Here is a 27,305-nt window from a genome sequence, read left to right as displayed (position 1 = left end):
GGCGTTGTCCGGTTTAATTACGGAAAACATTATCGGATGTTTGTATTCAGACACAAAGGTCTTACAGATAGAGTCCTGAAAATTTCCGTTTTTCAAACCCTGTCTGAAGGGGTCTTTAGTTTCTCTAAGATCGTTAGCTTCTTTTTTAAACTGGTCCAGTTGCAATTGTGTTTTTATCTGAGGCAGGATTCTGCAGTTTGGGTTGCATTAAATTTTAAGGAGATTCATTAAAGAACTGGAATTGCTCTAGAAGTCCTTTGGTTTGTTAGCAGAGGATGGTTTCGATACATCGACCTCTGGGTTATGGGCCCAGCACGCTTCCGCTGCGCCACTCTGATTGGCAATTCTCCTTTCTCAAATGGTCCTATCTGCAACCTTTAAAACTTTGCCAGTACTGACAGAAGGTTTAAAGGTTGCCTACAGTTGAAGCGTCTCCAAAAGTTGAAATAGAATGCAACATCTCAAGAATAAAGGCATACTCATCGAAGCACTGCTGAACATATTGCTGTGTGTTTCAATCGATTGACTGTACCACGTGCACTGAAATCTATGCTTCCATAGTTGTGTTTATGGCAGAGGTGGGATTTGAACCCACGCCTCCTTAGAGACTGGAACCTTAATCCAGCGCCTTAGACCACTCGGCCACTCTACCACAAAGAAAACCCTTGAATGCCTTTGTCATTAACTGACCTCTGAAGGTGGGTGGACATTTTGCCTCCAATAACAAGTTAGCTGTACCACAGAAATACTTGTCACGTGTTAACATGTCATTTAAATTGATAAATACTCTGCAAACATCAAGTCAGGTAATTGTAGTGAGATTTAATGGTAATGCATCTTGACTCACATAAACCCTTTTCAGATTGCCATTCTGGAATATGTGTGGACAATTCAGTCCGGTTTTTAACCAGAACTGTGTTTTCAGACACACCACTTTTGTACTGGAAATTGTCCTTTCGGCTGCCTTCACACAGCAGGGAAAGGTTCGAGATGTTTGAGGGGGGGGGCTGTATTCAGATATTGCGTAAACATTGTGTGGCGGGTGTACATGCGTCATTTTACCCAAACAAAGCCATTCAGTCAAACATGGCAGACGAAGAGATAGAATTCTTCTCACTGATCGAATTTATGTTAAGCATAAGTCTGTGCAAACATAGACTCATGAGAGACCTGGGTGATGAAGCTCAATGGTTAAAGGAATCACGGAAGCGGTGTGAAGTGCTCCGTCGCGCGTCTAGACGGTACCATAGGAGGCGAGCTGCCATGGTTCGCCGCATGCTACAGGAGCAAGCTATCTTAGGTGTGCACAGTGTCCCCCGGTCCCCTCCTCCTCCTCCCTGTCCGGAACTCGACCTCACCAGTCTGAAGCAGCCATCTTGTTCGTGACCAGTCCAGACCTGTTACTAGGGGCGTTGTCCGGTTTAATTACGGAAAACATTATCGGATGTTTGTATTCAGACACCAAGGTCTTTCAGATAGAGTCCTGAAAATTTACGTTTTTCAAAGCCTGTCTGAAGGGGGCTTTAGTTTCTCTAAGATCGTTAGCTTCTTTTTTAAACTGGTCCAGTTGCAATTGTGTTTTTATCTGAGGCAGGATTCTGCAGTTTGGGTTGCATTAAATTTTAAGGAGATTCATTAAAGAACTGGAATTGCTCTAGAAGTCCTTTGGATTGTTAGCAGAGGATGGTTTTGATCCATCAACCTCTGGGTTATGGGCCCAGCACGCTTCCGCTGCGCCACTCTGCTTGACAATTCCCCTTTCTCAAATGGTCCTATCTGCAACCTTTAAAAATGTGCCAGTACTGACAGAAGGTTTAAAGGTTGACTACAGTTGAAGCGTCTCCAAAAGTTTAAATAGAATGCAACATCTCAAGAATAAAGCCGCACTCATCGAAGCACTGCTGAACATATTGCTGTGTGTTTCAATCGATTGACTGTACCACGTGCACTGAAATCTATGCCTCCATAGTTGTGTTTATGGCAGAGGTGGGATTTGAACCCACGCCTCCTTAGAGACTGGAACCTTAATCCAGCGCCTTAGACCACTCGGCCACTCTACCACAAAGAAAACCCTTGAATGCCTTTGTCATTAACTGACCTCTGAAGGTGGGTGGACATTTTGCCTCCAATAACAAGTTAGCTGTACCACAGAAATACTTGTCACGTGTTAACATGTCATTTAAATTGATAAATACTCTGCAAACATCAAGTCAGGTAATTGTAGTGAGATTTAATGGTAATGCATCTTGACTCACATAAACCCTTTTCAGATTGCCATTCTGGAATATGTGTGGACAATTCAGTCCGGTTTTTAACCAGAACTGTGTTTTCAGACACACCACTTTTGTACTGGAAATTGTCCTTTCGGCTGCCTTCACACAGCAGGGAAAGGTTCGAGATGTTTGAGGGGGGGCTGTATTCAGATATTGCGTAAACATTGTGTGGCGGGTGTACATGCGTCATTTTACCCAAACAAAGCCATTCAGTCAAACATGGCAGACGAAGAGATAGAATTATTCTCACTGATCGAACTTATGTCAAGCATAAGTCTGTGCAAACATAGACTCATGAGAGACCTGGATGATGAAGCTCAATGGTTAAAGGAATCACGGAAGCGGTGTGAAGTGCTCCGTCGCGCGTCTAGACGGTACCATAGGAGGCGAGCTGCCATGGTTCGCCGCATGCTACAGGAGCAAGCTATCTTAGGTGTGCACAGTGTCCCCCGGTCCCCTCCTCCTCCTCCCTGTCCGGAACTCGACCTCACCAGTCTGAAGCAGCCACCTTGTTCGTGACCAGTCCAGACCTGTTACTAGGGGCGTTGTCCGGTTTAATTACGGAAAACATTATCGGATGTTTGTATTCAGACACAAAGGTCTTACAGATAGAGTCCTGAAAATTTCCGTTTTTCAAACCCTGTCTGAAGGGGTCTTTAGTTTCTCTAAGATCGTTAGCTTCTTTTTTAAACTGGTCCAGTTGCAATTGTGTTTTTATCTGAGGCAGGATTCTGCAGTTTGGGTTGCATTAAATTTTAAGGAGATTCATTAAAGAACTGGAATTGCTCTAGAAGTCCTTTGGTTTGTTAGCAGAGGATGGTTTCGATACATCGACCTCTGGATTATGGGCCCAGCACGCTTCCGCTGCGCCACTCTGATTGGCAATTCTCCTTTCTCAAATGGTCCTATCTGCAACCTTTAAAACTGTGCCAGTACTGACAGAAGGTTTAAAGGTTGCCTACAGTTGAAGCGTCTCCAAAAGTTGAAATAGAATGCAACATCTCAAGAATAAAGGCATACTCATCGAAGCACTGCTGAACATATTGCTGTGTGTTTCAATCGATTGACTGTACCACGTGCACTGAAATCTATGCTTCCATAGTTGTGTTTATGGCAGAGGTGGGATTTGAACCCACGCCTCCTTAGAGACTGGAACCTTAATCCAGCGCCTTAGACCACTCGGCCACTCTACCACAAAGAAAACCCTTGAATGCCTTTGTCATTAACTGACCTCTGAAGGTGGGTGGACATTTTGCCTCCAATAACAAGTTAGCTGTACCACAGAAATACTTGTCACGTGTTAACATGTCATTTAAATTGATAAATACTCTGCAAACATCAAGTCAGGTAATTGTAGTGAGATTTAATGGTAATGCATCTTGACTCACATAAACCCTTTTCAGATTGCCATTCTGGAATATGTGTGGACAATTCAGTCCGGTTTTTAACCAGAACTGTGTTTTCAGACACACCACTTTTGTACTGGAAATTGTCCTTTCGGCTGCCTTCACACAGCAGGGAAAGGTTCGAGATGTTTGAGGGGGGGGGGCTGTATTCAGATATTGCGTAAACATTGTGTGGCGGGTGTACATGCGTCATTTTACCCAAACAAAGCCATTCAGTCAAACATGGCAGACGAAGAGATAGAATTCTTCTCACTGATCGAACTTATGTTAAGCATAAGTCTGTGCAAACATAGACTCATGAGAGACCTGGGTGATGAAGCTCAATGGTTAAAGGAATCACGGAAGCGGTGTGAAGTGCTCCGTCGCGCGTCTAGACGGTACCATAGGAGGCGAGCTGCCATGGTTCGCCGCATGCTACAGGAGCAAGCTATCTTAGGTGTGCACAGTGTCCCCCGGTCCCCTCCTCCTCCTCCCTGTCCGGAACTCGACCTCACCAGTCTGAAGCAGCCATCTTGTTCGTGACCAGTCCAGACCTGTTACTAGGGGCGTTGTCCGGTTTAATTACGGAAAACATTATCGGATGTTTGTATTCAGACACCAAGGTCTTTCAGATAGAGTCCTGAAAATTTACGTTTTTCAAAGCCTGTCTGAAGGGGGCTTTAGTTTCTCTAAGATCGTTAGCTTCTTTTTTAAACTGGTCCAGTTGCAATTGTGTTTTTATCTGAGGCAGGATTCTGCAGTTTGGGTTGCATTAAATTTTAAGGAGATTCATTAAAGAACTGGAATTGCTCTAGAAGTCCTTTGGATTGTTAGCAGAGGATGGTTTTGATCCATCAACCTCTGGGTTATGGGCCCAGCACGCTTCCGCTGCGCCACTCTGCTTGACAATTCCCCTTTCTCAAATGGTCCTATCTGCAACCTTTAAAAATGTGCCAGTACTGACAGAAGGTTTAAAGGTTGACTACAGTTGAAGCGTCTCCAAAAGTTTAAATAGAATGCAACATCTCAAGAATAAAGCCGCACTCATCGAAGCACTGCTGAACATATTGCTGTGTGTTTCAATCGATTGACTGTACCACGTGCACTGAAATCTATGCCTCCATAGTTGTGTTTATGGCAGAGGTGGGATTTGAACCCACGCCTCCTTAGAGACTGGAACCTTAATCCAGCGCCTTAGACCACTCGGCCACTCTACCACAAAGAAAACCCTTGAATGCCTTTGTCATTAACTGACCTCTGAAGGTGGGTGGACATTTTGCCTCCAATAACAAGTTAGCTGTACCACAGAAATACTTGTCACGTGTTAACATGTCATTTAAATTGATAAATACTCTGCAAACATCAAGTCAGGTAATTGTAGTGAGATTTAATGGTAATGCATCTTGACTCACATAAACCCTTTTCAGATTGCCATTCTGGAATATGTGTGGACAATTCAGTCCGGTTTTTAACCAGAACTGTGTTTTCAGACACACCACTTTTGTACTGGAAATTGTCCTTTCGGCTGCCTTCACACAGCAGGGAAAGGTTCGAGATGTTTGAGGGGGGGCTGTATTCAGATATTGCGTAAACATTGTGTGGCGGGTGTACATGCGTCATTTTACCCAAACAAAGCCATTCAGTCAAACATGGCAGACGAAGAGATAGAATTATTCTCACTGATCGAACTTATGTCAAGCATAAGTCTGTGCAAACATAGACTCATGAGAGACCTGGATGATGAAGCTCAATGGTTAAAGGAATCACGGAAGCGGTGTGAAGTGCTCCGTCGCGCGTCTAGACGGTACCATAGGAGGCGAGCTGCCATGGTTCGCCGCATGCTACAGGAGCAAGCTATCTTAGGTGTGCACAGTGTCCCCCGGTCCCCTCCTCCTCCTCCCTGTCCGGAACTCGACCTCACCAGTCTGAAGCAGCCACCTTGTTCGCGACCAGTCCAGACCTGTTACTAGGGGCGTTGTCCGGTTTAATTACGGAAAACATTATCGGATGTTTGTATTCAGACACAAAGGTCTTTCAGATAGAGTCCTGAAAATTTTCGTTTTTCAAAGCCTGTCTGAAGGGGGCTTTAGTTTCTCTAAGATCGTTAGCTTCTTTTTTACACTGGTCCAGTTGCAATTGTGTTTTTATCTGAGGCAGGATTCTGCAGTTTGGGTTGCATTAAATTTTAAGGAGATTCATTAAAGAACTGGAATTGCTCTAGAAGTCCTTTGGTTTGTTAGCAGAGGATGGTTTTGATCCATCGACCTCTGGGTTATGGGCCCAGCACGCTTCCGCTGTGCCACTCTGCTTCGCAATTCTCCTTTCTCAAATGGTCCTATCTGCAACCTTTAAAAATGTGCCAGTACTGACAGAAGGTTTAAAGGTTGACTACAGTTGAAGCGTCTCCAAAAGTTGAAATAGAATACAACATCTCAAGAACAAAGGCGTACTCATCGAAGCACTGCTGAACATATTGCTGTGTGTTTCAATCGATTGACTGTACCACGTGCACTGAAATCTATGCTTCCATAGTTGTGTTTATGGCAGAGCTGGGATTTGAACCCACGCCTCCTTAGAGACTGGAACCTTAATCCAGCGCCTTAGACCACTCGGCCACTCTAACACAAAGAAAACTTTTGAATGCCTTTTTCATTAACTGACCTCTGAAGGTGGGTGGACATTTTGCCTCCAATAACAAGTTAGCTGTACCACAGAAATACTTGTCACGTGTTAACATGTCATTTAAATTGATAAATACTCTGCAAACATCAAGTCATGTAATTGTAGTGAGATTTAATGGTAATGCATCTTGACTCACATAAACCCTTTTCAGATTGGCATTCTGGAATATGTGTGGACAATTCAGTCCGGTTTTTAACCAGAACTGTGTTTTCAGACACACCACTTTTGTACTGGAAATTGTCTTTTCGGCTGCCTTCACACAGCAGGGAAAGGTTCGAGATGTTTGAGGGGGGGGGGGGGGGGCTGTATTTAGATATTGCGTAAACATTGTGTGGCGGGTGTACATGCGTCATTTTACCCAAACAAAGCCATTCAGTCAAACATGGCAGACGAAGAGATAGAATTCTTCTCACTGATCGAACTTATGTTAAGCATAAGTCTGTGCAAACATAGACTCATGAGAGACCTGGGTGATGAAGCTCAATGGTTAAAGGAATCACGGAAGCGGTGTGAAGTGCTCCGTCGCGCGTCTAGACGGTACCATAGGAGGCGAGCTGCCATGGTTCGCCGCATGCTACAGGAGCAAGCTATCTTAGGTGTGCACAGTGTCCCCCGGTCCCCTCCTCCTCCTCCCTGTCCGGAACTCGACCTCACCAGTCTGAAGCAGCCACCTTGTTCGTGACCAGTCCAGACCTGTTACTAGGGGCGTTGTCCGGTTTAATTACGGAAAACATTATCGGATGTTTGTATTCAGACACAAAGGTCTTACAGATAGAGTCCTGAAAATTTCCGTTTTTCAAACCCTGTCTGAAGGGGTCTTTAGTTTCTCTAAGATCGTTAGCTTCTTTTTTAAACTGGTCCAGTTGCAATTGTGTTTTTATCTGAGGCAGGATTCTGCAGTTTGGGTTGCATTAAATTTTAAGGAGATTCATTAAAGAACTGGAATTGCTCTAGAAGTCCTTTGGTTTGTTAGCAGAGGATGGTTTCGATACATCGACCTCTGGGTTATGGGCCCAGCACGCTTCCGCTGCGCCACTCTGATTGGCAATTCTCCTTTCTCAAATGGTCCTATCTGCAACCTTTAAAACTGTGCCAGTACTGACAGAAGGTTTAAAGGTTGACTACAGTTGAAGCGTCTCCAAAAGTTGAAATAGAATGCAACATCTCAAGAATAAAGGCATACTCATCGAAGCACTGCTGAACATATTGCTGTGTGTTTCAATCGATTGACTGTACCACGTGCACTGAAATCTATGCTTCCATAGTTGTGTTTATGGCAGAGGTGGGATTTGAACCCACGCCTCCTTAGAGACTGGAACCTTAATCCAGCGCCTTAGACCACTCGGCCACTCTACCACAAAGAAAACCCTTGAATGCCTTTGTCATTAACTGACCTCTGAAGGTGGGTGGACATTTTGCCTCCAATAACAAGTTAGCTGTACCACAGAAATACTTGTCACGTGTTAACATGTCATTTAAATTGATAAATACTCTGCAAACATCAAGTCAGGTAATTGTAGTGAGATTTAATGGTAATGCATCTTGACTCACATAAACCCTTTTCAGATTGCCATTCTGGAATATGTGTGGACAATTCAGTCCGGTTTTTAACCAGAACTGTGTTTTCAGACACACCACTTTTGTACTGGAAATTGTCCTTTCGGCTGCCTTCACACAGCAGGGAAAGGTTCGAGATGTTTGAGGGGGGGCTGTATTCAGATATTGCGTAAACATTGTGTGGCGGGTGTACATGCGTCATTTTACCCAAACAAAGCCATTCAGTCAAACATGGCAGACGAAGAGATAGAATTATTCTCACTGATCGAACTTATGTCAAGCATAAGTCTGTGCAAACATAGACTCATGAGAGACCTGGATGATGAAGCTCAATGGTTAAAGGAATCACGGAAGCGGTGTGAAGTGCTCCGTCGCGCGTCTAGACGGTACCATAGGAGGCGAGCTGCCATGGTTCGCCGCATGCTACAGGAGCAAGCTATCTTAGGTGTGCACAGTGTCCCCCGGTCCCCTCCTCCTCCTCCCTGTCCGGAACTCGACCTCACCAGTCTGAAGCAGCCACCTTGTTCGCGACCAGTCCAGACCTGTTACTAGGGGCGTTGTCCGGTTTAATTACGGAAAACATTATCGGATGTTTGTATTCAGACACAAAGGTCTTTCAGATAGAGTCCTGAAAATTTTCGTTTTTCAAAGCCTGTCTGAAGGGGGCTTTAGTTTCTCTAAGATCGTTAGCTTCTTTTTTACACTGGTCCAGTTGCAATTGTGTTTTTATCTGAGGCAGGATTCTGCAGTTTGGGTTGCATTAAATTTTAAGGAGATTCATTAAAGAACTGGAATTGCTCTAGAAGTCCTTTGGTTTGTTAGCAGAGGATGGTTTTGATCCATCGACCTCTGGGTTATGGGCCCAGCACGCTTCCGCTGTGCCACTCTGCTTCGCAATTCTCCTTTCTCAAATGGTCCTATCTGCAACCTTTAAAAATGTGCCAGTACTGACAGAAGGTTTAAAGGTTGACTACAGTTGAAGCGTCTCCAAAAGTTGAAATAGAATACAACATCTCAAGAACAAAGGCGTACTCATCGAAGCACTGCTGAACATATTGCTGTGTGTTTCAATCGATTGACTGTACCACGTGCACTGAAATCTATGCTTCCATAGTTGTGTTTATGGCAGAGCTGGGATTTGAACCCACGCCTCCTTAGAGACTGGAACCTTAATCCAGCGCCTTAGACCACTCGGCCACTCTAACACAAAGAAAACTTTTGAATGCCTTTTTCATTAACTGACCTCTGAAGGTGGGTGGACATTTTGCCTCCAATAACAAGTTAGCTGTACCACAGAAATACTTGTCACGTGTTAACATGTCATTTAAATTGATAAATACTCTGCAAACATCAAGTCATGTAATTGTAGTGAGATTTAATGGTAATGCATCTTGACTCACATAAACCCTTTTCAGATTGGCATTCTGGAATATGTGTGGACAATTCAGTCCGGTTTTTAACCAGAACTGTGTTTTCAGACACACCACTTTTGTACTGGAAATTGTCTTTTCGGCTGCCTTCACACAGCAGGGAAAGGTTCGAGATGTTTGAGGGGGGGGGGGGGGGCTGTATTTAGATATTGCGTAAACATTGTGTGGCGGGTGTACATGCGTCATTTTACCCAAACAAAGCCATTCAGTCAAACATGGCAGACGAAGAGATAGAATTCTTCTCACTGATCGAACTTATGTTAAGCATAAGTCTGTGCAAACATAGACTCATGAGAGACCTGGGTGATGAAGCTCAATGGTTAAAGGAATCACGGAAGCGGTGTGAAGTGCTCCGTCGCGCGTCTAGACGGTACCATAGGAGGCGAGCTGCCATGGTTCGCCGCATGCTACAGGAGCAAGCTATCTTAGGTGTGCACAGTGTCCCCCGGTCCCCTCCTCCTCCTCCCTGTCCGGAACTCGACCTCACCAGTCTGAAGCAGCCACCTTGTTCGTGACCAGTCCAGACCTGTTACTAGGGGCGTTGTCCGGTTTAATTACGGAAAACATTATCGGATGTTTGTATTCAGACACAAAGGTCTTACAGATAGAGTCCTGAAAATTTCCGTTTTTCAAACCCTGTCTGAAGGGGTCTTTAGTTTCTCTAAGATCGTTAGCTTCTTTTTTAAACTGGTCCAGTTGCAATTGTGTTTTTATCTGAGGCAGGATTCTGCAGTTTGGGTTGCATTAAATTTTAAGGAGATTCATTAAAGAACTGGAATTGCTCTAGAAGTCCTTTGGTTTGTTAGCAGAGGATGGTTTCGATACATCGACCTCTGGGTTATGGGCCCAGCACGCTTCCGCTGCGCCACTCTGATTGGCAATTCTCCTTTCTCAAATGGTCCTATCTGCAACCTTTAAAACTGTGCCAGTACTGACAGAAGGTTTAAAGGTTGACTACAGTTGAAGCGTCTCCAAAAGTTGAAATAGAATGCAACATCTCAAGAATAAAGGCATACTCATCGAAGCACTGCTGAACATATTGCTGTGTGTTTCAATCGATTGACTGTACCACGTGCACTGAAATCTATGCTTCCATAGTTGTGTTTATGGCAGAGGTGGGATTTGAACCCACGCCTCCTTAGAGACTGGAACCTTAATCCAGCGCCTTAGACCACTCGGCCACTCTACCACAAAGAAAACCCTTGAATGCCTTTGTCATTAACTGACCTCTGAAGGTGGGTGGACATTTTGCCTCCAATAACAAGTTAGCTGTACCACAGAAATACTTGTCACGTGTTAACATGTCATTTAAATTGATAAATACTCTGCAAACATCAAGTCAGGTAATTGTAGTGAGATTTAATGGTAATGCATCTTGACTCACATAAACCCTTTTCAGATTGGCATTCTGGAATATGTGTGGACAATTCAGTCCAGTTTTTAACCAGAACTGTGTTTTCAGACACACCACTTTTGTACTGGAAATTGTCCTTTCAGCTGCCTTCACACAGCAGGGACAGGTTCGAGATGTTTGAGGCGGGGGGGCTGTATTTAGATATTGCGTAAACATTGTGTGGCGGGTGTACATGCGTCATTTTACCCAAACAAAGCCATTCAGTCAAACATGGCAGACGAAGAGATAGAATTCTTCTCACTGATCGAACTTATGTTAAGCATAAGTCTGTGCAAACATAGACTCATGAGAGACCTGGGTGATGAAGCTCAATGGTTAAAGGAATCACGGAAGCGGTGTGAAGTGCTCCGTCGCGCGTCTAGACGGTACCATAGGAGGCGAGCTGCCATGGTTCGCCGCATGCTACAGGAGCAAGCTATCTTAGGTGTGCACAGTGTCCCCCGGTCCCCTCCTCCTCCTCCCTGTCCGGAACTCGACCTCACCAGTCTGAAGCAGCCACCTTGTTCGTGACCAGTCCAGACCTGTTACTAGGGGCGTTGTCCGGTTTAATTACGGAAAACATTATCGGATGTTTGTATTCAGACACAAAGGTCTTACAGATAGAGTCCTGAAAATTTCCGTTTTTCAAACCCTGTCTGAAGGGGTCTTTAGTTTCTCTAAGATCGTTAGCTTCTTTTTTAAACTGGTCCAGTTGCAATTGTGTTTTTATCTGAGGCAGGATTCTGCAGTTTGGGTTGCATTAAATTTTAAGGAGATTCATTAAAGAACTGGAATTGCTCTAGAAGTCCTTTGGTTTGTTAGCAGAGGATGGTTTCGATACATCGACCTCTGGGTTATGGGCCCAGCACGCTTCCGCTGCGCCACTCTGATTGGCAATTCTCCTTTCTCAAATGGTCCTATCTGCAACCTTTAAAACTGTGCCAGTACTGACAGAAGGTTTAAAGGTTGACTACAGTTGAAGCGTCTCCAAAAGTTGAAATAGAATGCAACATCTCAAGAATAAAGGCATACTCATCGAAGCACTGCTGAACATATTGCTGTGTGTTTCAATCGATTGACTGTACCACGTGCACTGAAATCTATGCTTCCATAGTTGTGTTTATGGCAGAGGTGGGATTTGAACCCACGCCTCCTTAGAGACTGGAACCTTAATCCAGCGCCTTAGACCACTCGGCCACTCTACCACAAAGAAAACCCTTGAATGCCTTTGTCATTAACTGACCTCTGAAGGTGGGTGGACATTTTGCCTCCAATAACAAGTTAGCTGTACCACAGAAATACTTGTCACGTGTTAACATGTCATTTAAATTGATAAATACTCTGCAAACATCAAGTCAGGTAATTGTAGTGAGATTTAATGGTAATGCATCTTGACTCACATAAACCCTTTTCAGATTGCCATTCTGGAATATGTGTGGACAATTCAGTCCGGTTTTTAACCAGAACTGTGTTTTCAGACACACCACTTTTGTACTGGAAATTGTCCTTTCGGCTGCCTTCACACAGCAGGGAAAGGTTCGAGATGTTTGAGGCGGGGGGCTGTATTCAGATATTGCGTAAACATTGTGTGGCGGGTGTACATGCGTCATTTTACCCAAACAAAGCCATTCAGTCAAACATGGCAGACGAAGAGATAGAATTCTTCTCACTGATCGAACTTATGTTAAGCATAAGTCTGTGCAAACATAGACTCATGAGAGACCTGGGTGATGAAGCTCAATGGTTAAAGGAATCACGGAAGCGGTGTGAAGTGCTCCGTCGCGCGTCTAGACGGTACCATAGGAGGCGAGCTGCCATGGTTCGCCGCATGCTACAGGAGCAAGCTATCTTAGGTGTGCACAGTGTCCCCCGGTCCCCTCCTCCTCCTCCCTGTCCGGAACTCGACCTCACCAGTCTGAAGCAGCCATCTTGTTCGTGACCAGTCCAGACCTGTTACTAGGGGCGTTGTCCGGTTTAATTACGGAAAACATTATCGGATGTTTGTATTCAGACACCAAGGTCTTTCAGATAGAGTCCTGAAAATTTACGTTTTTCAAAGCCTGTCTGAAGGGGGCTTTAGTTTCTCTAAGATCGTTAGCTTCTTTTTTAAACTGGTCCAGTTGCAATTGTGTTTTTATCTGAGGCAGGATTCTGCAGTTTGGGTTGCATTAAATTTTAAGGAGATTCATTAAAGAACTGGAATTGCTCTAGAAGTCCTTTGGATTGTTAGCAGAGGATGGTTTTGATCCATCGACCTCTGGGTTATGGGCCCAGCACGCTTCCGCTGCGCCACTCTGCTTGACAATTCCCCTTTCTCAAATGGTCCTATCTGCAACCTTTAAAAATGTGCCAGTACTGACAGAAGGTTTAAAGGTTGACTACAGTTGAAGCGTCTCCAAAAGTTTAAATAGAATGCAACATCTCAAGAATAAAGCCGCACTCATCGAAGCACTGCTGAACATATTGCTGTGTGTTTCAATCGATTGACTGTACCACGTGCACTGAAATCTATGCCTCCATAGTTGTGTTTATGGCAGAGGTGGGATTTGAACCCACGCCTCCTTAGAGACTGGAACCTTAATCCAGCGCCTTAGACCACTCGGCCACTCTACCACAAAGAAAACCCTTGAATGCCTTTGTCATTAACTGACCTCTGAAGGTGGGTGGACATTTTGCCTCCAATAACAAGTTAGCTGTACCACAGAAATACTTGTCACGTGTTAACATGTCATTTAAATTGATAAATACTCTGCAAACATCAAGTCAGGTAATTGTAGTGAGATTTAATGGTAATGCATCTTGACTCACATAAACCCTTTTCAGATTGCCATTCTGGAATATGTGTGGACAATTCAGTCCGGTTTTTAACCAGAACTGTGTTTTCAGACACACCACTTTTGTACTGGAAATTGTCCTTTCGGCTGCCTTCACACAGCAGGGAAAGGTTCGAGATGTTTGAGGGGGGGGGGGGGGGGGGCTGTATTCAGATATTGCGTAAACATTGTGTGGCGGGTGTACATGCGTCATTTTACCCAAACAAAGCCATTCAGTCAAACATGGCAGACGAAGAGATAGAATTATTCTCACTGATCGAACTTATGTCAAGCATAAGTCTGTGCAAACATAGACTCATGAGAGACCTGGATGATGAAGCTCAATGGTTAAAGGAATCACGGAAGCGGTGTGAAGTGCTCCGTCGCGCGTCTAGACGGTACCATAGGAGGCGAGCTGCCATGGTTCGCCGCATGCTACAGGAGCAAGCTATCTTAGGTGTGCACAGTGTCCCCCGGTCCCCTCCTCCTCCTCCCTGTCCGGAACTCGACCTCACCAGTCTGAAGCAGCCACCTTGTTCGCGACCAGTCCAGACCTGTTACTAGGGGCGTTGTCCGGTTTAATTACGGAAAACATTATCGGATGTTTGTATTCAGACACAAAGGTCTTTCAGATAGAGTCCTGAAAATTTTCGTTTTTCAAAGCCTGTCTGAAGGGGGCTTTAGTTTCTCTAAGATCGTTAGCTTCTTTTTTACACTGGTCCAGTTGCAATTGTGTTTTTATCTGAGGCAGGATTCTGCAGTTTGGGTTGCATTAAATTTTAAGGAGATTCATTAAAGAACTGGAATTGCTCTAGAAGTCCTTTGGTTTGTTAGCAGAGGATGGTTTTGATCCATCGACCTCTGGGTTATGGGCCCAGCACGCTTCCGCTGTGCCACTCTGCTTCGCAATTCTCCTTTCTCAAATGGTCCTATCTGCAACCTTTAAAAATGTGCCAGTACTGACAGAAGGTTTAAAGGTTGACTACAGTTGAAGCGTCTCCAAAAGTTGAAATAGAATACAACATCTCAAGAACAAAGGCGTAGTCATCGAAGCACTGCAGAACATATTGCTGTGTGTTTCAATCGATTGACTGTACCACGTGCACTGAAATCTATGCTTCCATAGTTGTGTTTATGGCAGAGCTGGGATTTGAACCCACGCCTCCTTAGAGACTGGAACCTTAATCCAGCGCCTTAGACCACTCGGCCACTCTAACACAAAGAAAACTTTTGAATGCCTTTTTCATTAACTGACCTCTGAAGGTGGGTGGACATTTTGCCTCCAATAACAAGTTAGCTGTACCACAGAAATACTTGTCACGTGTTAACATGTCATTTAAATTGATAAATACTCTGCAAACATCAAGTCATGTAATTGTAGTGAGATTTAATGGTAATGCATCTTGACTCACATAAACCCTTTTCAGATTGGCATTCTGGAATATGTGTGGACAATTCAGTCCGGTTTTTAACCAGAACTGTGTTTTCAGACACACCACTTTTGTACTGGAAATTGTCTTTTCGGCTGCCTTCACACAGCAGGGAAAGGTTCGAGATGTTTGAGGGGGGGGGGGGGGGCTGTATTTAGATATTGCGTAAACATTGTGTGGCGGGTGTACATGCGTCATTTTACCCAAACAAAGCCATTCAGTCAAACATGGCAGACGAAGAGATAGAATTCTTCTCACTGATCGAACTTATGTTAAGCATAAGTCTGTGCAAACATAGACTCATGAGAGACCTGGGTGATGAAGCTCAATGGTTAAAGGAATCACGGAAGCGGTGTGAAGTGCTCCGTCGCGCGTCTAGACGGTACCATAGGAGGCGAGCTGCCATGGTTCGCCGCATGCTACAGGAGCAAGCTATCTTAGGTGTGCACAGTGTCCCCCGGTCCCCTCCTCCTCCTCCCTGTCCGGAACTCGACCTCACCAGTCTGAAGCAGCCACCTTGTTCGTGACCAGTCCAGACCTGTTACTAGGGGCGTTGTCCGGTTTAATTACGGAAAACATTATCGGATGTTTGTATTCAGACACAAAGGTCTTACAGATAGAGTCCTGAAAATTTCCGTTTTTCAAACCCTGTCTGAAGGGGTCTTTAGTTTCTCTAAGATCGTTAGCTTCTTTTTTAAACTGGTCCAGTTGCAATTGTGTTTTTATCTGAGGCAGGATTCTGCAGTTTGGGTTGCATTAAATTTTAAGGAGATTCATTAAAGAACTGGAATTGCTCTAGAAGTCCTTTGGTTTGTTAGCAGAGGATGGTTTCGATACATCGACCTCTGGGTTATGGGCCCAGCACGCTTCCGCTGCGCCACTCTGATTGGCAATTCTCCTTTCTCAAATGGTCCTATCTGCAACCTTTAAAACTGTGCCAGTACTGACAGAAGGTTTAAAGGTTGACTACAGTTGAAGCGTCTCCAAAAGTTGAAATAGAATGCAACATCTCAAGAATAAAGGCATACTCATCGAAGCACTGCTGAACATATTGCTGTGTGTTTCAATCGATTGACTGTACCACGTGCACTGAAATCTATGCTTCCATAGTTGTGTTTATGGCAGAGGTGGGATTTGAACCCACGCCTCCTTAGAGACTGGAACCTTAATCCAGCGCCTTAGACCACTCGGCCACTCTACCACAAAGAAAATCCTTGAATGCCTTTGTCATTAACTGACCTCTGAAGGTGGGTGGACATTTTGCCTCCAATAACAAGTTAGCTGTACCACAGAAATACTTGTCACGTGTTAACATGTCATTTAAATTGATAAATACTCTGCAAACATCAAGTCAGGTAATTGTAGTGAGATTTAATGGTAATGCATCTTGACTCACATAAACCCTTTTCAGATTGGCATTCTGGAATATGTGTGGACAATTCAGTCCAGTTTTTAACCAGAACTGTGTTTTCAGACACACCACTTTTGTACTGGAAATTGTCCTTTCAGCTGCCTTCACACAGCAGGGACAGGTTCGAGATGTTTGAGGCGGGGGGGCTGTATTTAGATATTGCGTAAACATTGTGTGGCGGGTGTACATGCGTCATTTTACCCAAACAAAGCCATTCAGTCAAACATGGCAGACGAAGAGATAGAATTCTTCTCACTGATCGAACTTATGTTAAGCATAAGTCTGTGCAAACATAGACTCATGAGAGACCTGGGTGATGAAGCTCAATGGTTAAAGGAATCACGGAAGCGGTGTGAAGTGCTCCGTCGCGCGTCTAGACGGTACCATAGGAGGCGAGCTGCCATGGTTCGCCGCATGCTACAGGAGCAAGCTATCTTAGGTGTGCACAGTGTCCCCCGGTCCCCTCCTCCTCCTCCCTGTCCGGAACTCGACCTCACCAGTCTGAAGCAGCCACCTTGTTCGTGACCAGTCCAGACCTGTTACTAGGGGCGTTGTCCGGTTTAATTACGGAAAACATTATCGGATGTTTGTATTCAGACACAAAGGTCTTACAGATAGAGTCCTGAAAATTTCCGTTTTTCAAACCCTGTCTGAAGGGGTCTTTAGTTTCTCTAAGATCGTTAGCTTCTTTTTTAAACTGGTCCAGTTGCAATTGTGTTTTTATCTGAGGCAGGATTCTGCAGTTTGGGTTGCATTAAATTTTAAGGAGATTCATTAAAGAACTGGAATTGCTCTAGAAGTCCTTTGGTTTGTTAGCAGAGGATGGTTTCGATACATCGACCTCTGGGTTATGGGCCCAGCACGCTTCCGCTGCGCCACTCTGATTGGCAATTCTCCTTTCTCAAATGGTCCTATCTGCAACCTTTAAAACTGTGCCAGTACTGACAGAAGGTTTAAAGGTTGACTACAGTTGAAGCGTCTCCAAAAGTTGAAATAGAATGCAACATCTCAAGAATAAAGGCATACTCATCGAAGCACTGCTGAACATATTGCTGTGTGTTTCAATCGATTGACTGTACCACGTGCACTGAAATCTATGCTTCCATAGTTGTGTTTATGGCAGAGGTGGGATTTGAACCCACGCCTCCTTAGAGACTGGAACCTTAATCCAGCGCCTTAGACCACTCGGCCACTCTACCACAAAGAAAACCCTTGAATGCCTTTGTCATTAACTGACCTCTGAAGGTGGGTGGACATTTTGCCTCCAATAACAAGTTAGCTGTACCACAGAAATACTTGTCACGTGTTAACATGTCATTTAAATTGATAAATACTCTGCAAACATCAAGTCAGGTAATTGTAGTGAGATTTAATGGTAATGCATCTTGACTCACATAAACCCTTTTCAGATTGCCATTCTGGAATATGTGTGGACAATTCAGTCCGGTTTTTAACCAGAACTGTGTTTTCAGACACACCACTTTTGTACTGGAAATTGTCCTTTCGGCTGCCTTCACACAGCAGGGAAAGGTTCGAGATGTTTGAGGCGGGGGGCTGTATTCAGATATTGCGTAAACATTGTGTGGCGGGTGTACATGCGTCATTTTACCCAAACAAAGCCATTCAGTCAAACATGGCAGACGAAGAGATAGAATTCTTCTCACTGATCGAACTTATGTTAAGCATAAGTCTGTGCAAACATAGACTCATGAGAGACCTGGGTGATGAAGCTCAATGGTTAAAGGAATCACGGAAGCGGTGTGAAGTGCTCCGTCGCGCGTCTAGACGGTACCATAGGAGGCGAGCTGCCATGGTTCGCCGCATGCTACAGGAGCAAGCTATCTTAGGTGTGCACAGTGTCCCCCGGTCCCCTCCTCCTCCTCCCTGTCCGGAACTCGACCTCACCAGTCTGAAGCAGCCATCTTGTTCGTGACCAGTCCAGACCTGTTACTAGGGGCGTTGTCCGGTTTAATTACGGAAAACATTATCGGATGTTTGTATTCAGACACCAAGGTCTTTCAGATAGAGTCCTGAAAATTTAAGTTTTTCAAAGCCTGTCTGAAGGGGGCTTTAGTTTCTCTAAGATCGTTAGCTTCTTTTTTAAACTGGTCCAGTTGCAATTGTGTTTTTATCTGAGGCAGGATTCTGCAGTTTGGGTTGCATTAAATTTTAAGGAGATTCATTAAAGAACTGGAATTGCTCTAGAAGTCCTTTGGATTGTTAGCAGAGGATGGTTTTGATCCATCGACCTCTGGGTTATGGGCCCAGCACGCTTCCGCTGCGCCACTCTGCTTGACAATTCCCCTTTCTCAAATGGTCCTATCTGCAACCTTTAAAAATGTGCCAGTACTGACAGAAGGTTTAAAGGTTGACTACAGTTGAAGCGTCTCCAAAAGTTTAAATAGAATGCAACATCTCAAGAATAAAGCCGCACTCATCGAAGCACTGCTGAACATATTGCTGTGTGTTTCAATCGATTGACTGTACCACGTGCACTGAAATCTATGCCTCCATAGTTGTGTTTATGGCAGAGGTGGGATTTGAACCCACGCCTCCTTAGAGACTGGAACCTTAATCCAGCGCCTTAGACCACTCGGCCACTCTACCACAAAGAAAACCCTTGAATGCCTTTGTCATTAACTGACCTCTGAAGGTGGGTGGACATTTTGCCTCCAATAACAAGTTAGCTGTACCACAGAAATACTTGTCACGTGTTAACATGTCATTTAAATTGATAAATACTCTGCAAACATCAAGTCAGGTAATTGTAGTGAGATTTAATGGTAATGCATCTTGACTCACATAAACCCTTTTCAGATTGCCATTCTGGAATATGTGTGGACAATTCAGTCCGGTTTTTAACCAGAACTGTGTTTTCAGACACACCACTTTTTTACTGGAAATTGTCCTTTCGGCTGCCTTCACACAGCAGGGAAAGGTTCGAGATGTTTGAGGGGGGGGGTGGGGGGGGGGGGCTGTATTCAGATATTGCGTAAACATTGTGTGGCGGGTGTACATGCGTCATTTTACCCAAACAAAGCCATTCAGTCAAACATGGCAGACGAAGAGATAGAATTATTCTCACTGATCGAACTTATGTCAAGCATAAGTCTGTGCAAACATAGACTCATGAGAGACCTGGATGATGAAGCTCAATGGTTAAAGGAATCACGGAAGCGGTGTGAAGTGCTCCGTCGCGCGTCTAGACGGTACCATAGGAGGCGAGCTGCCATGGTTCGCCGCATGCTACAGGAGCAAGCTATCTTAGGTGTGCACAGTGTCCCCCGGTCCCCTCCTCCTCCTCCCTGTCCGGAACTCGACCTCACCAGTCTGAAGCAGCCACCTTGTTCGCGACCAGTCCAGACCTGTTACTAGGGGCGTTGTCCGGTTTAATTACGGAAAACATTATCGGATGTTTGTATTCAGACACAAAGGTCTTTCAGATAGAGTCCTGAAAATTTTCGTTTTTCAAAGCCTGTCTGAAGGGGGCTTTAGTTTCTCTAAGATCGTTAGCTTCTTTTTTACACTGGTCCAGTTGCAATTGTGTTTTTATCTGAGGCAGGATTCTGCAGTTTGGGTTGCATTAAATTTTAAGGAGATTCATTAAAGAACTGGAATTGCTCTAGAAGTCCTTTGGTTTGTTAGCAGAGGATGGTTTTGATCCATCGACCTCTGGGTTATGGGCCCAGCACGCTTCCGCTGTGCCACTCTGCTTCGCAATTCTCCTTTCTCAAATGGTCCTATCTGCAACCTTTAAAAATGTGCCAGTACTGACAGAAGGTTTAAAGGTTGACTACAGTTGAAGCGTCTCCAAAAGTTGAAATAGAATACAACATCTCAAGAACAAAGGCGTAGTCATCGAAGCACTGCAGAACATATTGCTGTGTGTTTCAATCGATTGACTGTACCACGTGCACTGAAATCTATGCTTCCATAGTTGTGTTTATGGCAGAGCTGGGATTTGAACCCACGCCTCCTTAGAGACTGGAACCTTAATCCAGCGCCTTAGACCACTCGGCCACTCTAACACAAAGAAAACTTTTGAATGCCTTTTTCATTAACTGACCTCTGAAGGTGGGTGGACATTTTGCCTCCAATAACAAGTTAGCTGTACCACAGAAATACTTGTCACGTGTTAACATGTCATTTAAATTGATAAATACTCTGCAAACATCAAGTCATGTAATTGTAGTGAGATTTAATGGTAATGCATCTTGACTCACATAAACCCTTTTCAGATTGGCATTCTGGAATATGTGTGGACAATTCAGTCCGGTTTTTAACCAGAACTGTGTTTTCAGACACACCACTTTTGTACTGGAAATTGTCTTTTCGGCTGCCTTCACACAGCAGGGAAAGGTTCGAGATGTTTGAGGGGGGGGGGGGGGGGCTGTATTTAGATATTGCGTAAACATTGTGTGGCGGGTGTACATGCGTCATTTTACCCAAACAAAGCCATTCAGTCAAACATGGCAGACGAAGAGATAGAATTCTTCTCACTGATCGAACTTATGTTAAGCATAAGTCTGTGCAAACATAGACTCATGAGAGACCTGGGTGATGAAGCTCAATGGTTAAAGGAATCACGGAAGCGGTGTGAAGTGCTCCGTCGCGCGTCTAGACGGTACCATAGGAGGCGAGCTGCCATGGTTCGCCGCATGCTACAGGAGCAAGCTATCTTAGGTGTGCACAGTGTCCCCCGGTCCCCTCCTCCTCCTCCCTGTCCGGAACTCGACCTCACCAGTCTGAAGCAGCCACCTTGTTCGTGACCAGTCCAGACCTGTTACTAGGGGCGTTGTCCGGTTTAATTACGGAAAACATTATCGGATGTTTGTATTCAGACACAAAGGTCTTACAGATAGAGTCCTGAAAATTTCCGTTTTTCAAACCCTGTCTGAAGGGGTCTTTAGTTTCTCTAAGATCGTTAGCTTCTTTTTTAAACTGGTCCAGTTGCAATTGTGTTTTTATCTGAGGCAGGATTCTGCAGTTTGGGTTGCATTAAATTTTAAGGAGATTCATTAAAGAACTGGAATTGCTCTAGAAGTCCTTTGGTTTGTTAGCAGAGGATGGTTTCGATACATCGACCTCTGGGTTATGGGCCCAGCACGCTTCCGCTGCGCCACTCTGATTGGCAATTCTCCTTTCTCAAATGGTCCTATCTGCAACCTTTAAAACTGTGCCAGTACTGACAGAAGGTTTAAAGGTTGACTACAGTTGAAGCGTCTCCAAAAGTTGAAATAGAATGCAACATCTCAAGAATAAAGGCATACTCATCGAAGCACTGCTGAACATATTGCTGTGTGTTTCAATCGATTGACTGTACCACGTGCACTGAAATCTATGCTTCCATAGTTGTGTTTATGGCAGAGGTGGGATTTGAACCCACGCCTCCTTAGAGACTGGAACCTTAATCCAGCGCCTTAGACCACTCGGCCACTCTACCACAAAGAAAATCCTTGAATGCCTTTGTCATTAACTGACCTCTGAAGGTGGGTGGACATTTTGCCTCCAATAACAAGTTAGCTGTACCACAGAAATACTTGTCACGTGTTAACATGTCATTTAAATTGATAAATACTCTGCAAACATCAAGTCAGGTAATTGTAGTGAGATTTAATGGTAATGCATCTTGACTCACATAAACCCTTTTCAGATTGCCATTCTGGAATATGTGTGGACAATTCAGTCCGGTTTTTAACCAGAACTGTGTTTTCAGACACACCACTTTTGTACTGGAAATTGTCCTTTCGGCTGCCTTCACACAGCAGGGAAAGGTTCGAGATGTTTGAGGGGGGGGGCTGTATTCAGATATTGCGTAAACATTGTGTGGCGGGTGTACATGCGTCATTTTACCCAAACAAAGCCATTCAGTCAAACATGGCAGACGAAGAGATAGAATTCTTCTCACTGATCGAACTTATGTTAAGCATAAGTCTGTGCAAACATAGACTCATGAGAGACCTGGGTGATGAAGCTCAATGGTTAAAGGAATCACGGAAGCGGTGTGAAGTGCTCCGTCGCGCGTCTAGACGGTACCATAGGAGGCGAGCTGCCATGGTTCGCCGCATGCTACAGGAGCAAGCTATCTTAGGTGTGCACAGTGTCCCCCGGTCCCCTCCTCCTCCTCCCTGTCCGGAACTCGACCTCACCAGTCTGAAGCAGCCATCTTGTTCGTGACCAGTCCAGACCTGTTACTAGGGGCGTTGTCCGGTTTAATTACGGAAAACATTATCGGATGTTTGTATTCAGACACCAAGGTCTTTCAGATAGAGTCCTGAAAATTTACGTTTTTCAAAGCCTGTCTGAAGGGGGCTTTAGTTTCTCTAAGATCGTTAGCTTCTTTTTTAAACTGGTCCAGTTGCAATTGTGTTTTTATCTGAGGCAGGATTCTGCAGTTTGGGTTGCATTAAATTTTAAGGAGATTCATTAAAGAACTGGAATTGCTCTAGAAGTCCTTTGGATTGTTAGCAGTTGATGGTTTTGATCCATCAACCTCTGGATTATGGGCCCAGCACGCTTCCGCTGCGCCACTCTGCTTGACAATTCCCCTTTCTCAAATGGTCCTATCTGCAACCTTTAAAAATGTGCCAGTACTGACAGAAGGTTTAAAGGTTGACTACAGTTGAAGCGTCTCCAAAAGTTTAAATAGAATGCAACATCTCAAGAATAAAGCCGCACTCATCGAAGCACTGCTGAACATATTGCTGTGTGTTTCAATCGATTGACTGTACCACGTGCACTGAAATCTATGCCTCCATAGTTGTGTTTATGGCAGAGGTGGGATTTGAACCCACGCCTCCTTAGAGACTGGAACCTTAATCCAGCGCCTTAGACCACTCGGCCACTCTACCACAAAGAAAACCCTTGAATGCCTTTGTCATTAACTGACCTCTGAAGGTGGGTGGACATTTTGCCTCCAATAACAAGTTAGCTGTACCACAGAAATACTTGTCACGTGTTAACATGTCATTTAAATTGATAAATACTCTGCAAACATCAAGTCAGGTAATTGTAGTGAGATTTAATGGTAATGCATCTTGACTCACATAAACCCTTTTCAGATTGGCATTCTGGAATATGTGTGGACAATTCAGTCCGGTTTTTAACCAGAACTGTGTTTTCAGACACACCACTTTTGTACTGGAAATTGTCCTTTCGGCTGCCTTCACACAGCAGGGAAAGGTTCGAGATGTTTGAGGGGGGGCTGTATTCAGATATTGCGTAAACATTGTGTGGCGGGTGTACATGCGTCATTTTACCCAAACAAAGCCATTCAGTCAAACATGGCAGACGAAGAGATAGAATTATTCTCACTGATCGAACTTATGTCAAGCATAAGTCTGTGCAAACATAGACTCATGAGAGACCTGGATGATGAAGCTCAATGGTTAAAGGAATCACGGAAGCGGTGTGAAGTGCTCCGTCGCGCGTCTAGACGGTACCATAGGAGGCGAGCTGCCATGGTTCGCCGCATGCTACAGGAGCAAGCTATCTTAGGTGTGCACAGTGTCCCCCGGTCCCCTCCTCCTCCTCCCTGTCCGGAACTCGACCTCACCAGTCTGAAGCAGCCACCTTGTTCGCGACCAGTCCAGACCTGTTACTAGGGGCGTTGTCCGGTTTAATTACGGAAAACATTATCGGATGTTTGTATTCAGACACAAAGGTCTTTCAGATAGAGTCCTGAAAATTTTCGTTTTTCAAAGCCTGTCTGAAGGGGGCTTTAGTTTCTCTAAGATCGTTAGCTTCTTTTTTACACTGGTCCAGTTGCAATTGTGTTTTTATCTGAGGCAGGATTCTGCAGTTTGGGTTGCATTAAATTTTAAGGAGATTCATTAAAGAACTGGAATTGCTCTAGAAGTCCTTTGGTTTGTTAGCAGAGGATGGTTTTGATCCATCGACCTCTGGGTTATGGGCCCAGCACGCTTCCGCTGTGCCACTCTGCTTCGCAATTCTCCTTTCTCAAATGGTCCTATCTGCAACCTTTAAAAATGTGCCAGTACTGACAGAAGGTTTAAAGGTTGACTACAGTTGAAGCGTCTCCAAAAGTTGAAATAGAATACAACATCTCAAGAACAAAGGCGTAGTCATCGAAGCACTGCTGAACATATTGCTGTGTGTTTCAATCGATTGACTGTACCACGTGCACTGAAATCTATGCTTCCATAGTTGTGTTTATGGCAGAGCTGGGATTTGAACCCACGCCTCCTTAGAGACTGGAACCTTAATCCAGCGCCTTAGACCACTCGGCCACTCTAACACAAAGAAAACTTTTGAATGCCTTTTTCATTAACTGACCTCTGAAGGTGGGTGGACATTTTGCCTCCAATAACAAGTTAGCTGTACCACAGAAATACTTGTCACGTGTTAACATGTCATTTAAATTGATAAATACTCTGCAAACATCAAGTCATGTAATTGTAGTGAGATTTAATGGTAATGCATCTTGACTCACATAAACCCTTTTCAGATTGGCATTCTGGAATATGTGTGGACAATTCAGTCCGGTTTTAACCAGAACTGTGTTTTCAGACACACCACTTTTGTACTGGAAATTGTCTTTTCGGCTGCCTTCACACAGCAGGGAAAGGTTCGAGATGTTTGAGGGGGGGGGGGGGGGGGGCTGTATTTAGATATTGCGTAAACATTGTGTGGCGGGTGTACATGCGTCATTTTACCCAAACAAAGCCATTCAGTCAAACATGGCAGACGAAGAGATAGAATTCTTCTCACTGATCGAACTTATGTTAAGCATAAGTCTGTGCAAACATAGACTCATGAGAGACCTGGGTGATGAAGCTCAATGGTTAAAGGAATCACGGAAGCGGTGTGAAGTGCTCCGTCGCGCGTCTAGACGGTACCATAGGAGGCGAGCTGCCATGGTTCGCCGCATGCTACAGGAGCAAGCTATCTTAGGTGTGCACAGTGTCCCCCGGTCCCCTCCTCCTCCTCCCTGTCCGGAACTCGACCTCACCAGTCTGAAGCAGCCACCTTGTTCGTGACCAGTCCAGACCTGTTACTAGGGGCGTTGTCCGGTTTAATTACGGAAAACATTATCGGATGTTTGTATTCAGACACAAAGGTCTTACAGATAGAGTCCTGAAAATTTCCGTTTTTCAAACCCTGTCTGAAGGGGTCTTTAGTTTCTCTAAGATCGTTAGCTTCTTTTTTAAACTGGTCCAGTTGCAATTGTGTTTTTATCTGAGGCAGGATTCTGCAGTTTGGGTTGCATTAAATTTTAAGGAGATTCATTAAAGAACTGGAATTGCTCTAGAAGTCCTTTGGTTTGTTAGCAGAGGATGGTTTCGATACATCGACCTCTGGGTTATGGGCCCAGCACGCTTCCGCTGCGCCACTCTGATTGGCAATTCTCCTTTCTCAAATGGTCCTATCTGCAACCTTTAAAACTGTGCCAGTACTGACAGAAGGTTTAAAGGTTGACTACAGTTGAAGCGTCTCCAAAAGTTGAAATAGAATGCAACATCTCAAGAATAAAGGCATACTCATCGAAGCACTGCTGAACATATTGCTGTGTGTTTCAATCGATTGACTGTACCACGTGCACTGAAATCTATGCTTCCATAGTTGTGTTTATGGCAGAGGTGGGATTTGAACCCACGCCTCCTTAGAGACTAGAACCTTAATCCAGCGCCTTAGACCACTCGGCCACTCTACCACAAAGAAAACCCTTGAATGCCTTTGTCATTAACTGACCTCTGAAGGTGGGTGGACATTTTGCCTCCAATAACAAGTTAGCTGTACCACAGAAATACTTGTCACGTGTTAACATGTCATTTAAATTGATAAATACTCTGCAAACATCAAGTCAGGAAATTGTAGTGAGATTTAATGGTAATGCATCTTGACTCACATAAACCCTTTTCAGATTGCCATTCTGGAATATGTGTGGACAATTCAGTCCGGTTTTTAACCAGAACTGTGTTTTCAGACACACCACTTTTGTACTGGAAATTGTCCTTTCGGCTGCCTTCACACAGCAGGGAAAGGTTCGAGATGTTTGAGGGGGGGGGGGCTGTATTCAGATATTGCGTAAACATTGTGTGGCGGGTGTACATGCGTCATTTTACCCAAACAAAGCCATTCAGTCAAACATGGCAGACGAAGAGATAGAATTCTTCTCACTGATCGAACTTATGTTAAGCATAAGTCTGTGCAAACATAGACTCATGAGAGACCTGGGTGATGAAGCTCAATGGTTAAAGGAATCACGGAAGCGGTGTGAAGTGCTCCGTCGCGCGTCTAGACGGTACCATAGGAGGCGAGCTGCCATGGTTCGCCGCATGCTACAGGAGCAAGCTATCTTAGGTGTGCACAGTGTCCCCCGGTCCCCTCCTCCTCCTCCCTGTCCGGAACTCGACCTCACCAGTCTGAAGCAGCCATCTTGTTCGTGACCAGTCCAGACCTGTTACTAGGGGCGTTGTCCGGTTTAATTACGGAAAACATTATCGGATGTTTGTATTCAGACACCAAGGTCTTTCAGATAGAGTCCTGAAAATTTACGTTTTTCAAAGCCTGTCTGAAGGGGGCTTTAGTTTCTCTAAGATCGTTAGCTTCTTTTTTAAACTGGTCCAGTTGCAATTGTGTTTTTATCTGAGGCAGGATTCTGCAGTTTGGGTTGCATTAAATTTTAAGGAGATTCATTAAAGAACTGGAATTGCTCTAGAAGTCCTTTGGATTGTTAGCAGAGGATGGTTTTGATCCATCGACCTCTGGGTTATGGGCCCAGCACGCTTCCGCTGCGCCACTCTGCTTGACAATTCCCCTTTCTCAAATGGTCCTATCTGCAACCTTTAAAAATGTGCCAGTACTGACAGAAGGTTTAAAGGTTGACTACAGTTGAAGCGTCTCCAAAAGTTTAAATAGAATGCAACATCTCAAGAATAAAGCCGCACTCATCGAAGCACTGCTGAACA

General features: G+C 44.5%; 14 non-coding genes across 14 annotated transcripts; all 14 read right to left on the bottom strand.

The window, feature by feature from the left end:
• Nucleotides 1–570: 570 nt before the first annotated feature.
• On the bottom strand, nucleotides 571–652 carry trnal-aag (transfer RNA leucine (anticodon AAG)). Its single transcript has one exon. It is a non-coding gene; the product is annotated as a tRNA-Leu (tRNA).
• Nucleotides 653–1,978: 1,326 nt separating this feature from the next.
• trnal-aag (transfer RNA leucine (anticodon AAG)) lies at nucleotides 1,979–2,060 on the bottom strand. The gene has a single exon. It is a non-coding gene; the product is annotated as a tRNA-Leu (tRNA).
• Nucleotides 2,061–3,384: 1,324 nt separating this feature from the next.
• On the bottom strand, nucleotides 3,385–3,466 carry trnal-aag (transfer RNA leucine (anticodon AAG)). Its single transcript has one exon. It is a non-coding gene; the product is annotated as a tRNA-Leu (tRNA).
• Nucleotides 3,467–4,793: 1,327 nt separating this feature from the next.
• On the bottom strand, nucleotides 4,794–4,875 carry trnal-aag (transfer RNA leucine (anticodon AAG)). Its single transcript has one exon. It is a non-coding gene; the product is annotated as a tRNA-Leu (tRNA).
• A 2,739-nt stretch (nucleotides 4,876–7,614) lies between these two features.
• On the bottom strand, nucleotides 7,615–7,696 carry trnal-aag (transfer RNA leucine (anticodon AAG)). Its single transcript has one exon. It is a non-coding gene; the product is annotated as a tRNA-Leu (tRNA).
• Nucleotides 7,697–10,434: 2,738 nt separating this feature from the next.
• On the bottom strand, nucleotides 10,435–10,516 carry trnal-aag (transfer RNA leucine (anticodon AAG)). Its single transcript has one exon. It is a non-coding gene; the product is annotated as a tRNA-Leu (tRNA).
• Nucleotides 10,517–11,843: 1,327 nt separating this feature from the next.
• trnal-aag (transfer RNA leucine (anticodon AAG)) lies at nucleotides 11,844–11,925 on the bottom strand. The gene has a single exon. It is a non-coding gene; the product is annotated as a tRNA-Leu (tRNA).
• A 1,326-nt stretch (nucleotides 11,926–13,251) lies between these two features.
• On the bottom strand, nucleotides 13,252–13,333 carry trnal-aag (transfer RNA leucine (anticodon AAG)). Its single transcript has one exon. It is a non-coding gene; the product is annotated as a tRNA-Leu (tRNA).
• A 2,749-nt stretch (nucleotides 13,334–16,082) lies between these two features.
• trnal-aag (transfer RNA leucine (anticodon AAG)) lies at nucleotides 16,083–16,164 on the bottom strand. Its single transcript has one exon. It is a non-coding gene; the product is annotated as a tRNA-Leu (tRNA).
• Nucleotides 16,165–17,491: 1,327 nt separating this feature from the next.
• trnal-aag (transfer RNA leucine (anticodon AAG)) lies at nucleotides 17,492–17,573 on the bottom strand. The gene has a single exon. It is a non-coding gene; the product is annotated as a tRNA-Leu (tRNA).
• A 1,326-nt stretch (nucleotides 17,574–18,899) lies between these two features.
• trnal-aag (transfer RNA leucine (anticodon AAG)) lies at nucleotides 18,900–18,981 on the bottom strand. Its single transcript has one exon. It is a non-coding gene; the product is annotated as a tRNA-Leu (tRNA).
• A 2,754-nt stretch (nucleotides 18,982–21,735) lies between these two features.
• trnal-aag (transfer RNA leucine (anticodon AAG)) lies at nucleotides 21,736–21,817 on the bottom strand. Its single transcript has one exon. It is a non-coding gene; the product is annotated as a tRNA-Leu (tRNA).
• Nucleotides 21,818–23,143: 1,326 nt separating this feature from the next.
• Nucleotides 23,144–23,225, bottom strand: trnal-aag (transfer RNA leucine (anticodon AAG)). The gene has a single exon. It is a non-coding gene; the product is annotated as a tRNA-Leu (tRNA).
• A 2,740-nt stretch (nucleotides 23,226–25,965) lies between these two features.
• trnal-aag (transfer RNA leucine (anticodon AAG)) lies at nucleotides 25,966–26,047 on the bottom strand. Its single transcript has one exon. It is a non-coding gene; the product is annotated as a tRNA-Leu (tRNA).
• Between the last annotated feature and the right edge of the window lie 1,258 nt (nucleotides 26,048–27,305).

Source organism: Nothobranchius furzeri, chromosome 4 (assembly GCF_043380555.1).
Source record: "Nothobranchius furzeri strain GRZ-AD chromosome 4, NfurGRZ-RIMD1, whole genome shotgun sequence".
NCBI classification, from domain to species: Eukaryota; Metazoa; Chordata; class Actinopteri; order Cyprinodontiformes; family Nothobranchiidae; genus Nothobranchius; species Nothobranchius furzeri.
Note: the sequence above shows the minus strand (reverse complement) of the source record. Positions and strands in the feature narration are given on the sequence as shown.